The sequence below is a fragment of the Xiphophorus hellerii genome, chromosome 2, assembly GCF_003331165.1.
Source record: "Xiphophorus hellerii strain 12219 chromosome 2, Xiphophorus_hellerii-4.1, whole genome shotgun sequence".
Lineage (NCBI taxonomy): Eukaryota > Metazoa > Chordata > Actinopteri > Cyprinodontiformes > Poeciliidae > Xiphophorus > Xiphophorus hellerii.
The window spans coordinates 10,397,801-10,409,097 of NC_045673.1; positions in this window are offsets into that span (position 1 = coordinate 10,397,801).

Here is an 11,297-nt window from a genome sequence, read left to right on the forward strand (position 1 = left end):
GTAGCTTATCCTTTCGTTTACTAAAATAACTGTGGAGTGGTTGTGTTTGGATGTAATATCTCTGTGGGTTTCCTTTGATGTTTACAAGCGCTGCACCTTCCATTAATTCTTTTCCATCCACTGCCTAAAACAAACTATTTCCTCATTTAAATTAAGTTAATTAATTGTTTTTATTTTTAAACCATTTATTACTACTGTCGGTCATGGGGGGCTGTAGCCCCTAAACAAGTCTCTGTAACCTTAGGAGCATTTTTTTCTGAATAATAAATGAAAAGAGAAAGTGATTAAATCATTTGCTGTTTTGTTGATGTTGATCAGCTAGTTGAGTGTGGTGGTATTGTAAGACAAGGGGAAGAATAAAACAGATGTTGCTATTTGGAGCAGCGATGAAACAACCTTCTTCAACGATTTTCCTACCATCTGTCCCTTTTTCTCAAAGAACATGCTTGTGGGGGGTCCATGATTATAAAAGACATCTGAAGGTACCCTTGTTGCTGCTGGTTTAAAGCCATTTAACAACGAATTATAGGAGGAGCTTTATTGATCCGAACAGTAGGGGATGGAGGACAGAACAAGGAGATGGAATTAAAAGGATTTTCAAAAATCAAAAATGGATCTCACAGGCAACAAAATGAAAATTTCACAGGAACCAGGTTGAAGTAATGTTTTGGGGGTTTTTTGTTGTTTTTTTGTGGTGGGTGGGGCTCTCTTGTTGTTTTCATATTTGCATTCTCTTTATTTGTTTTAAAGCTGCTGCCTTTCATTCACCCACCTAATTATCTACTAAAAAATGTTCACTGGGTAGGCTACAACAAAAGAATACACTAGAATTGATGCATAGTTTTGTCAATGCATTGCTATAGCGTTAATGCATCTTATTGGTATTCTATGTTACAGGTCACGAGAAAAAAGTGTGTGATGAACCTAAAAAAAATTAGATGAAATTAATTGTATTTATTAATCACCTAATTATTTATAAGTACAAATACAGTTAAGTCCCCCTATGCTGTGTGATTTTAACTGGGTAATATAACACTGTCCCTCCAGTTTGTTGCATTTCATTGTGGCAATTTATGCAAAATTAACAGAGCCCTGCAATTTTTCCACAATAATGCATAATTGTAAGTTCATTGTAAATTTTTTTGCAACAAGTGGTCAAAGGCAATAGGTTAAGTGACTGCTTAATCCATTGCAGGTGGCAGTATTTTTTACTTTTACTACACTTCTGCCTCAGCCTTATCTGGATGTCAAGTTATTGTTGTGGTGATATATGAAGGGAGAGTGTTGGGAAAATAGGAGCTTCTTAAAGAGGAATAGTCCAATTTCCAGGTGCAAATTTCAGCACCAAACATCTTCTCAGCTAATTTTGATATGGGAAGTATTTTTTATAACAACTGAAGGTAACATAGTTACTTGAATGTGTTACAAACTTGACTTGTCTTAAAATGGCTCTATGCACCTGAAAAAAATACAATATGCCCACTTACCACTACGGCTAAATATTGTGATTTTTCAACTAATTGAAATTGCCTAACGATAGCAATTCCCCAAAGGCCTTTATAGCATCATATTGTTCTCTCCTTTCATTGTGATGTTGGTTGACCTTCGCTTTGTCAAAAACAATGATCTGCCCTTTGGATTAATTTTTCGAAGACTTCTTGCTTTTGTTGTCACTTTTATTTCATCATTTAATAGTTTATTAGCTTCTCCGCCTGCCATCCTCTAAAGTCTTATCCTGCATTCTGTCTACCTGAGTCACTGTGCATGACAGCTAATTTAATGGCATGTTGGTTTGTGCAAGGAATTTATGAATTAACATGCTCATTTATGAGCTAACTGCATAAATCCTGTGTAAGCCAATATTTAGTTTCCTGATGAGCAACAGAGATTGATGATCCTGCATTAAGTTAAGTTTTAAATTATTACAAGTGAAGCATTATGTAAGACTTACCTTAATATATTTGCTGTCTTGTGGAAGGTTGTCTTTTGAAAGCTGACACATCCATAGTGAATCACAAATCTTCTCAACCAAATGTTTTTCAGGAGGGGAAAGTTCAGAAGAATCTTTCTCCCAGAAACTAGGACATCAGTTAGCTACTGAATCCTTATCTTTTTCAATACCACTATGTTGGAGACTTTATTGTTCAGATGCGGGGTTAGCTAGTGTATTTCATTGTCATTTTAATATTAATGAAAACTAATATATTAATATGCTACGTTATCTTCCAATATTAACGTTGCAATATTCCAGAATAACTTATCTGTTGTTTGTGTGAAAAATGTCTTTGGCTCTGCCTGACATTATATCTGTATAGTGTCTCTGTGTGGATGACATGTCATCCACACAGAGACATGTGCTTTTCATAATGAGGTCTATGAAAAGCTTTTCATAGACCTCTGTGGATTCCTTTTCCACGTCTCCATGAGGAGATAATGTATCTCACCCGTCTCTGGTTGGCTGCAGTAGATATTTCGACTTGTCATGATGGAAAAATAACTAATGGAACAATGGTTTATGTCTAGAATGAGTCCCAGGAAAACCATAACAGGAGGCTAATAAAGAAAGCAGCCTGTAGCTCAACTTGAAAAAATGTTTGTTTGTTTTGGGAGCACAATAGAAACATGGCAGACATTTGGTCATCTGCACTAACGTAAGTACGGTGCACTGTTCCAGAGAAAAATGCTAGACCATGTGGGCTTCTAGACGGAAGTAAGTAAGCAAGTAAAACTTTATTTATATAGTATCTTTTCAACATATTGATCACAAAAAGCTGTAAACACATAAAAATACATATTAGAAAAGAGAGATGAGTTACAAGTACACTGTAAAAAAAAAAGTCACTGTAGAATTTACAGTAACTTACTGGCACCAGGGTTGCCAGCCAGTTACTGTAATTTTTACGGTAAATAAATTACAGTAATTTTACAGTATCCTTACTGTATTTATTTTACAGTAGCCTTACTGTAATTCTATTACAGTTTTACTGTGATTTTATTACAGGTTTACTGTAATTCTATTACAGTTTTACTGTAATTTTATTGCAGGTTTACTGTAATTCTATTACAGTTTTACTGTGATTCTATTACAGTTTTACTGTAATTTTATTACAGGTTTACTGTAATTCTATTACAGTTTTACTGTGATTTTATTACAGGTTTACTGTAATTTTATCACGGTTTTACTGTAATTTTTATTACTATTTTACTGTAGTAATAAAAATTGTAATTTGATTAGTGTTTACTGTAATTTCTTTAAAATAGCACAGTAATTATATAACATGGCTACTATGATTTCATCACATTTTTATCATAATAAAATTACAGTATCCCTGTAGTAGAATTACAAAAAGTTGCCATTTTACAGTCGATCATGAAACTGCAAACTTTGCTAGCTTTTAAAAGTTTAAATGTCAACTTGCGACTTCATTTACCAAACTCTCAAAAAAACGTTTTATTTTTCTAATTAAAAAAATATATACATATACATTTTAAAATCTACGGAAGAGGATTAGGGCCACTGAAAAAAAAAATTATGGCCCAGAAAAAAAAAAAATCTCAGAATTCTCATGTAAAAAAAAAAAAAAAAGAAAAAATTCAGTGGCCCAGAAAAAAAAAAAAAAAAGAATCCTGAGATTAAAGTCAGAATTCTGAGATTAAATCAGAATTCTGACTTTAAACTCAGAATTCTGATTTAATCTCAGAATTCTGACTTTAAAGTAAGAATTCTTTTTTTTTTAATGCAAGATAGTTGCTGAGACTGTGGCAGGCCTCACTCACTTCAACCTCCTGCTTTGGGAAATAAAAAGGAGAGAAAAGAAAAGCAATGGCAATGGAACTTTTAATTTCCAAATAACAGGGAGAAATTACATCATCTAAAAAGAGGGGCTTTATTGCAACATTTACCTTTTGTGGTTTATACCCCAGAGTACTTTGTTGTTTTGTCTCCACTATCTGTTTCCCCTCCCTATAAGAATTTCTTCTTAAGAGCTCACATGGTTAAATAAAGGTTGAATGAATGAATGAATGAGTGAGGGTAAGCCTTAAAATCAGACTGATAGTGTAAGTTATTGCATTTCTGATTTAAAATCAATTTTGATTGTTCTTATGTAATATTCTAATTTTCTAATAAACTGAAGTTTGGGTTGTTATTAGCTGCAGGCCATAATCAAAATGCAAATAACTTGTCTGTACTGCATAATAAATCTGAGCAATACAACTTTTACTTTTTGAAGTTAATTAAAGACAAACTTTTCTGGATATGACACTGAGAAAACAATGAGTTTCTCCCATTCAGACCTCCACAACGATCTTTCTGAAGGTTGTATTCAAATGTGTTATAACATACTGCTTGTGCAACTTTGCTCGATTTTAGTAATTTATTAACATTATTAATGCTGCTGTTAATCTTGCCCAAAAGTGTCTCTGTTTGCATGCCTCTGTGAACAACACATCCTATCTGTATGAGTCACGATGATTCTTGTGGCGATAAGGTGAACCATTCATCCAAATCAGATGTTTTGAGAGGTCTTCAGGTCCATATTTATGTAAAGGTTTATGTTCATTTTCACACTGAAGTGAGACAGGATCATAAGTGTACCCTCAAGGCACATGCTGAGATGTATATGCCTGGCACTTGAAGTAGCTCAGACCAAAAATTAATATTTGATGTGATTCTGTGAAGCACATATTGCATACATGAACAAATAAAGGAAGAAAACATTCAGAAAAGAAGGGTAGTTCTTACAAGTCCTAACTATTCCATATTTTATTTGTTTTTAGTACATTTAGTCTGTAAGCTTTTTTTGTGTTTGTTGGTGAAAATTGTTTTTGGTCAGCTGTTGTCTTACGTATGCCAAATAAATATATTAGTCTTTGACATTTTTAAAATTGTATGATATATTTTAGGCTAGTTACTATACATATTAGATCTTCAAAGAGGAACTGTGCAGTTGTTGAGCAGGTATTTTTGCAATTTCTGCCTATAACAAGCGTTTGTGACTGGAAAGCTAATGTTGCGTGGAATAATAAAAAGACTGCCAGAATGCTTCTTAACACTGAGAGCACAATAAATTACTTCCCCCTGAATTGGTCTGAAAAGAAGTATTTTCTTTTCAGACCACCTCAGCTGCATTTATCAGCAGCAGTTTGTTCTGTATTAGCAGAAGTCAATACAATGCAAACGCCATGTGAACGGTCACACAGAAATAGGTTTGGGTGCTGCAATTATTCCTGTTGAATTTGCTGAAGGAACACCAGCTTCAATCTTTTGTCCACATGCAATATGCTGGAGACAGGGATTAGTGTGGCTGTGATTAACATCGCAGCAATGCAAACTTTAAAGGACACTGAAGAGGCTTTGACACACAGATCTCATAAGTGTACTTGTCTGTCCCTCTCTGTACGTCTTTGATGAACTGAATGTGAAGTGTGTCCATCATGCACTCAGGGGAGGAGATAGAGAAAGAAAAGAAACAAGAGGAGCACTACATTTACATCCTAATGTAAAAATATTAGCAGGTATGAAGGCCCACTTGTCCAAAGTATTTGTTTGGTTTTTTTTAATGAAATTTTATTACTTAAATCTGTAATAGCATGTAAATAATGATCCCTATCAATCTAATGTCTAATAAAATCCTGAGATCTTTGTTGTAACATGAAGCTAGATACTGTGGTTATCGTAATGACATGACGAGATCCGTACAAAAAGTAAAACAACAAAAACTAGATAAAACACAGATTACAGCACTGATTCCATAGGCTACTATTGCAGGAGTATAAGGGGAACAGTCAATATTTCATGTTTATAATATTATGTAAGCTGTTTCTCCTCAAAGAAGAGTTTCATGACTTATGAGTTCTAAGACCTAAAAGATTTGAGGGCAAAGAGAGAAGAGTAAGAAAAAAAGAGAAGAATTCTACATTTTTGAATGGATACAATAGAGGAAACAGAAGAAAAACCCAACTGGTGGATCAGAATGAAGCTGATGGCTCACTAACCAAACCGACTTGGACTTCGGATCAAGAAGCTCCTGTAGTTCCAGTTTTCATCTCTTGTTACAACTTGTTCAACTAAATTTTACAGGAGGTCCAGCAAGGTTCCTGAATCATGAGACGAGTTTTTTTGTTTGTTTGTTTTTTTAGATCCTAAATCACCTAAAATCACCGAACGATTATCAAATAAGAATTTAATTTGGAGGAAACAAGTAGCAACATTCTGCCACACTGGTTCCCCAGTAGGGCCTCCTTCTTTTTCTGGGACAAAGTACCATCTTTTTTTCTTTATCTTTCTCATGTCCAAGGTTTTCAATGTATTATTATTATTTTTGACTAAGCACACTTTCAAAGTTTAACATGTTTAATAATATTTAAAGATAATTAGCTATGGATTATATCAGGGGAGCCCAAGTCCAATCCTCCAGAGCCATCATCCCCCCCGACTTTTAGATGCATCCTTTCTCCAACGTGCCTGAATCAAATGATTTACTCACCAGATCTCTGCAGAGCTGAATGACTGATAATGAGGGAATTCAACAGCTTGATTAGGGTGTGTGAGAGAAATACTCATCCAAAAGTAGCAAGGTGGTACCTCTCACAGACTGGACTGGCACCCCTGGTTTATAGAAAACCTTTTTTGTTTGTTTCTAATTTAGAAAAAATATGATCATTAATGTAAGAGACATATTGACGGACATTCAGAGAAGAGTATTAAACTTCAACATTACTACGGGTCTAAGAGTTTGTTGTGGCTACATCTAAGACTAAAATTCTTTTGAAGAAAAATAATTTTCCTTGATGAAAACAAGTAGTTGTGTGAATATTTTATTTGTGGTTAAAATGTTGGGACAATTATTTTTCATGATTGTTTTGACACGTCTGACTATTGTGTGTCCTGTGGAGCATTTTCATAAAATTGTAGGTGCAAAAAAATGAGTCTTCCTCCTCTTCTCAGTGTTCTAGCGGCACTCTCACCTCAGGCCAGCAGCACAATCACATTCATGATTGCCATTTCAAAAAGATATGTCTTTTTAGCTTGAAGGAAAAAGAGCTTGAACACTGACAAAATGACAAATGCATAAGAAGAAGCCAGTGTTATGGTCACTAGGAATGCTGAAATGTTGTTCTGCGGGGTCACACTTTGTGAAAACCACAAATGGAAGTGAGAAAAATTTGGACAGAGGTGTTTTTCTTCAACAGTCCTCCTCTCTCTGAAGGTCATCTTTTCCTCATGTAGCATGTGAATTTCCTTCAGCACTATATTTGCTGTTGGAAACCTTTTTATCCAAGTACTATCAGTGTTGCTATTAGAAAATGGATCAATAACCCCTCGGATCATAAATCTTGCTGTCACAGGTCTCCGACATGGCAAGGCTGAAAGTTATCTTTTCCTTCAGGTTTTGACGGTTTAGAGTGGATACCTGCTGTGTACTGGCATGTACTCGATGTAAGTATCGGTACTTGTTTTTTTGTGGAAAAAATTCTAAAAAAGATTTAAAATTTTAACAGAATATGCTAATTAAATCATGAATAATATGGGCTGGCATCCCTTCACTGCACAGCTGAGGATATAAGCCCAAGATGCAAGGTGCGTCGCATGATAAGGACAGACAGGGAGTCACAACAGCCTATGCAGAAGCTGAGAATATTCTTCGGCTATGAGGAAAAAAGTCAGATTTGCTAGTAATCAGCGCGGCCTTTAATACAGTTTTCACAACCATACACACAAAAATATGCCGTCCTTGTGAAAAATTGACTGCAAAACATTGTCAGTGGGTCATATTATGGATGATGGTAGACCAACAAGGTATCAGGATGTTCACCTGTGACTAAGATCTTTCAAACTGGACCCCCGGCCAATAATTAGTTTTCTTGACAGTCTGTACAGTGGGCAGGATGGTGAGGTGAACCTCCAAAGTTCACTGTATTAGGATTTTTATTTTTTTTTAGATTATATTTCTTCAATGTAAGATACATTATTTAAGTCTAGTTAATTCAGTCAGGACTTTTTACACATTACTATCAAAGGTTCTGTAAACTCTAAACTTGACACCCATTTTTGGTTTCTGTCTTTTAAATTGCAGATGAAATAAAGTCCTTACTAACAATTCTCAGTGTTGCTGATGTTGAATCTACAATAGAACAAACTTTATGATGCAGATGTCTAAGTACAACTGAAAGGGATGTGTTAATCTGGTCAGATTTAGACTTACATTTTTTAGTGCCACAGACTCAAAAAAAAAAAAAGAAAACCCCATGGCAGATTTTTTGCTGCATTGGCAGCAAGAAGCCTGCTGAGATCCTTGGCTGCAGAAACAGACGCTCTGCATTGGATTTCTGAGTCAATGGTTCAATCTGCAACAGATGAACATATTTTGAGTTGCACACAAGATGGGGGTGTCAAAATGACGCATTCATACAAAGAAGCAAGGCCATGTACTATAAAAGCATCAGAGCAGGAACGCTGAAATATTGTTTTACAAAATATCACAATCATTTAAATAAATTCGAGTTGGTCTGCCGGGAGAAAACAAAACAAAATTACACAAGATTTTTTTTAAATTTTATTTCTGTTGCATTTAATAACATTTTTATTAGGTGGTATTATTTACATTTTGAGAGATGACCAAGTAAAGTTAATTTATTTAATTAAAACCTTCTATAATAGAGCACACCCTTTCATACAATCACATTTACCTTCTCCCCTCTTGTCGTAGCCTATGGCTTAACTCACTCCTCAATAACACACATCAGTGTGGTGGCAAGTAATCCTTAAGGGCAAGTAATCCTTAAGTTTCTGTTAAAGCTACAATATGTAACTTTTATGAAATATATATATATTATTTAAATCTGCACTATGGCATGACAGTATAGCATGAGAAAAATAAATTGTGAAAAAATAAAGCTCCTCTGTCTTCTTCCAGTGCTCTCAGTGGAATTGCAGAAATACACCACTCAGTTAGAAACAACCAATCAGCAGAGGATCTTAGGGTTGTCAATCATTCATTCTGTTGTGAGCTGCTCACACCTTTCTCCTTTGCTCTCTTCTATGCTATGAATTCTTTCCCATATCAGAATGCTCATTCTAGTTAGCATAGCCACCAATGACTGCAGATAAACAGCTTTTCTATTACAGTAAGTTGTTCCTTTGCTACTTAGGACAGTGAGCAGCAAGTGCACTATGGTGATTGACAGCACAAAGACCTTCCTCTTGACTCTAATTGGTTGTTTTAGTCCTGGAGTGGAATTAAAACAAACTTATTTTTCCTGCTGAAAAGTTGCTTTTCAGTTATTTTTGTCTTATTTCAAGTGCACTACAATATTTGCACTAGAAACTGGACTGAAATATTAGTCCAGTGTTTAGCAATAGGTTCAACATGATATTTTGTTCTCTGATCTGCAATATTAAAACACATAATTTATGAACCAACATGCTTCCATCTTTATACAGCTTTACTGTCCAAGTTGAAGTACTATGTTAGATCCTTTAAGTATTTGATTTGTTCAACTTTGAACTTGATAGCTCTAAATAATTCTGTCTGCCATTTGTGAGTATTTGCAGAAAATCTGGTAGCCATAGATGGCAACATTCAAAGTAGAAAAATAAAAACAATAAAATTGGATCATGCACAGAGCTGCATTTCCACATTTTGCTATTTGTTTCACAACGATTTGTCTCAGTGGCCTCCACAGACAACCTATTTAAATTGTAAAGCATGGCCAGTGGCTACGTAGACAGCCATTTCCACAGCTGTGAAATCAAACAGAAACTCTCTGCAGACATTTACTCACAAACCAGCAGGTGATGATGACATGTAGAATCAAACCATCCTGCTCTGTTATTGCTTAAAAAATAAGTAAAAAAATAGTAGGAACTCATACAAAAACAAATGGGAATTTAACAGTTTTATTCCAAAGAAAAATTAAAGGGCATATGATCTTTTTTTTTTCTTTCTTTCTTTGCAGTATATGTCAGAATACTGACATATACTGCAGTATTCATTTTATGTTTTCATTTTATGCCCTTAAAATGAAAACTATTGACATGCTTTTTTTGTCAGCCAACATGGTTGGTGGCTCTGTTGTCCCATATGTTTAGGGACAACTCACAAGTTCACACTAAATATGTTTGTCACATAAGTAAAACCTTTTTGACACTAGTGGTATTTACTTCAACCATAAGGCTATGGTATTTTGAGTTGCCTCATGCGCTGATCTGGACTCAAGCAGCACCATCCTTTACAAATGTAAGACACACAAAGGCATCAACTGGTGTCTTTTTTGGTTCAGGGTCTGAATGAACCAAAAGAAAGAGGGACAAATTTAAGTTGCTGACTGAAGTACCATGTTGGGTTTGGTTGGATGCTGATGGAAGATGAACGTTAACAGTGGCGATCTAGGGCAGACAACCCTTTTCTTTGAAGAAGCATTTTTAAGCAGAGTAGGTAAAAATCTGTTTCACAAAATCCTCACTTTTCTTATTTTGTTAATTTCTGAAGAATAAAACTGTATCTGTTTGTCTGTCCATCCATCCATCCATTCATCTTTCCATCCATCTTAGTTAATCTGAGGTGCTGGGGATTAGCAGGAGGTGAGACTCATGAGGAGAGGGACATGATATTATTATTTTTTCTCTCTCTTTGACAATTTCTGTGCTCATCTAGTCATACATTTAGATAATTATCTACCTGTAAGACCAAGAGGTTTCCCACAGTTTTCTGCCACAGTCCATGCACATATTCAGCTAAAATGACATGTCACTTAGAAAAATGCATATTGTCATTTACTCTAAGAAGGTTTCCACCCATCATACTTAAATGACGCGTTCTCTCATCCTCTCCATTTAGAAGAGCGGTGAAGAGATCAGCTGTGTCATTTAACATTTAAATTCTAGTAAAAGAAAAAGTCATGGATTAAAAATGAGTAACTTCAAAACACTGAGCAATTTAAAACAGTAATGTTTCAATTTAATTTCTTTTATCAGAATCATGATGGTCACCTTTACAATCGTGCTTCCTGAGTATGTTGCTATCTTTCTTTACCCCAGTGACAATAAGTGTGAATGGGGGTATAAAATTGCTTTAAGGTTACTTTTAAGCCACAAAACTGGTGGAGATAAATCTGTTTAGATAAAATGTTTGGATAATTTGTATGTTTTTTCACTTTTGAACTAACTGCATGTGGGATCTCCAGTGATTCATGTAACAAAAGCCTCTGTGGGAAGACTCGTCATCCCGGTAACCAAGACAACAGTCTACCTTTCTTCAACACTTTTCCTCATACCGGCAACACCGTTTCCCCCT